Source organism: Cyprinus carpio, chromosome B22 (assembly GCF_018340385.1).
Source record: "Cyprinus carpio isolate SPL01 chromosome B22, ASM1834038v1, whole genome shotgun sequence".
In the NCBI taxonomy this organism is placed as follows: Eukaryota; Metazoa; Chordata; class Actinopteri; order Cypriniformes; family Cyprinidae; genus Cyprinus; species Cyprinus carpio.
This window is the reverse complement of record NC_056618.1, coordinates 10,475,105-10,477,722: the sequence shown is the minus strand read 5'-3', so window position 1 is coordinate 10,477,722 and position 2,618 is coordinate 10,475,105. Positions and strand designations below refer to the sequence as shown.

The 2,618-nt window shown below is 33.5% G+C and overlaps 1 pseudogene; it reads left to right on the top strand.

Annotated features, from left to right (window-relative positions):
- Positions 1 to 369: 369 nt before the first annotated feature.
- Positions 370 to 2,323, top strand: LOC122141593 (annotated as a pseudogene).
- The last annotated feature ends 295 nt before the right edge of the window (positions 2,324 to 2,618 follow it).

Genomic DNA, 2,618 nt, shown 5'->3' with positions numbered 1-2,618 from the left:
CTTTCATTTTTTCTTACATTGTTTATATTTGGTAATTGTTGGGGTACCCCCACCCCCCATATCCTTCTATGCCTTTAAATTAAAAAGAGGTAATATAATGTAATAATTTGAATATTATATATATATATATATATATATATATATATGGAATTCTTAGAAAACAAAAAGTTAAATAAATTGTGAATTAGTATGAAACACTTTGTGGTTAATTAACTTAAAAGTTACTTCACTAGGTGCATGGGTGAATATTACTATTTTAAATGTGTAAATTATTATACGTTAATGTGTAATAAGTGATTTGTCTCTTATTTAAGCAGATCTGCCACAACAAGCACACCTTCAGTGAAGCTCCTCCCACAACAAAATCACACCTTCAGTGAAGCTCCTCCCACTGCAGTTCATCAATAAATGCTGGAATATTCCCATCAGTCTACAAGTGAAGACGAGCATCAGAGCAATCAGGAAGAAGTGAAATCTGCAGAGACAGAGTTTATTGAAGGACAGAGAGAACATGAGAGATCCAGAACCCTGCAGAAACAAACACACTGAAGAACAAACAGGTTGGTGTTTAATCTTCATCCTTCATCAATGAGACTGAAGAACAATTAAAGTTATCAGCAAATCATCAGAGTTGGTGTTTATAGCAGAAAAATAATCTAGGAGTTGTATAAAAAAAAAAAAAAAAAAAATGAATTAAAAAGTCCAATAAATAATATAGGGGAGACTTTCTATCCCCAGGGTACAAAATATGGACTTAAACTCAGATGTTAAAATGATGTCACTTCCTGGGTGTTTCCATAAAAAATGCTTTAATTTTAAAAAGGAAGAAATGGAATGGAAATTTAATAATAATAGAATAATAATAGAAAAATAGTTAAATAGGTAATAATATTTTAGTATATTATATTAATGTAAATATTATATTTACAATATATAAAATTTTTGGAGTTGAATTAGTGTCTGTATTTTTAAGATAGATCATTGTACCTTATTTTGTAAAAACTTGTCTAAATTATTTTAATTTTGTGTAGCCTTTGTCTGCTTTTACTTCACATTTCTCAGATTTTTTTTTCATGATTTATTTGTATTGTAATTTTTTAACTTTAAATTGCAGATCTAATGGAGAAATCACATCATGTCAAAACTAGAGGAAAAACTCTCTCACGGACTGAAAGAGTTTCTTTACGTAAAAGAAAAGTCAAGAAAAGTTTCACCTGCACTCAGTGTGGAAAGAGTTTCACAAACAAAGAATCTCAGTGTTCACATGAGGATCCACACTGGAGAGAAACCATTCACATGTGATCAGTGCGGAAAGAGATTCACATACAAACCAAGTCTCAAGAACCACATGAACATCCACACTGGAGAGAAACTGTATGAATGTGAGCAATGCGGAAAAAAAATTTCATGTGCTTCAAACCTGAAGGAGCACCTGAAAGTACATACTAAGGAGAAACCACATTCATGTTCTTTGTGTGGAAAGAGTTTTTCACAGCTGCAGAATTTAAAAGTTCATCAGAAAATACATACTGGTGTGAGAGATCATATGTGCTTTGAGTGTGAGAAGACTTTTATTTCAGCTGAAAGTTTGAAGCAGCACCAGAGGATGCACACTGGAGAGAAACCTTACATGTGTTCACACTGTGACAAGAGATTCAGTCATTCAGAATATCTGAAAACACATGAGAGGATCCACACTGGAGAGAAACCTTACAAGTGTACACATTGTGACAGGAGATTCAGTCAGGCAGGAGCCCTGAAATCACATGAGAGGATTCACACTGGAGAGAAACCTTACAAGTGTTCACACTGTGACAAGAGATTCAGTCATTCAGAATATCTGAAAACACATGAGAGGATCCACACTGGAGAGAAACCTTACAAGTGTACACACTGTGACAGGAGATTCAGTCAGGCAGGAGCACCAAAATAAAATATCCACACTGGAGAGAAACCTTACAAGTGTTCACACTGCGACAAGAGATTCAGTCGGTCAGACTATCTGAAAACACAAGAAAACAACACAATTCACACAAAACAGAAACCTTACAAGTGTTCACACTGCGACAAGAGATTCAGTCGGTCAGACTATCTGAAATCACATGAGAGGATCCACACTGGAGAGAAACTGTATCACTGCACTGTATGTGAGAAGAATTTCAGTCATTCGTCTTCTCTATGGAGACATAAAATAAACAATCACTTTAAGTAGTTTATCTTCAGGTCCACTGCATTCAAGTGCTACACCGCATCTCTTCCAAATTATTCTGTCCTAAGAAACATCATCTAAATTAGTCACAGTGAATAATGATCATCTTCAAGACCAGCATTTCTGTGAGATTCAGATCAACTCAAAGATAGAGCTCCTCCACTAAGAACAATATCTAAAGTTTTATTCTCGTATACAACTTTGCTTTATGATATAAATGATATTATTATGCTTTATTACGAGTTTCATTTTGTTCCAAATGTTCTTCTAATGCATATTTGTAAAAGGTTTTTACAGGTTTTTAATGTTCTTGTTCACTAAGCTGAAAAAGAGGCTGATTTATTTTTCATTTCATAATCACTGTTGTTATAGGATTTTTTTTTTAAGTGTTTTTTTTTTTTTTTTTTAC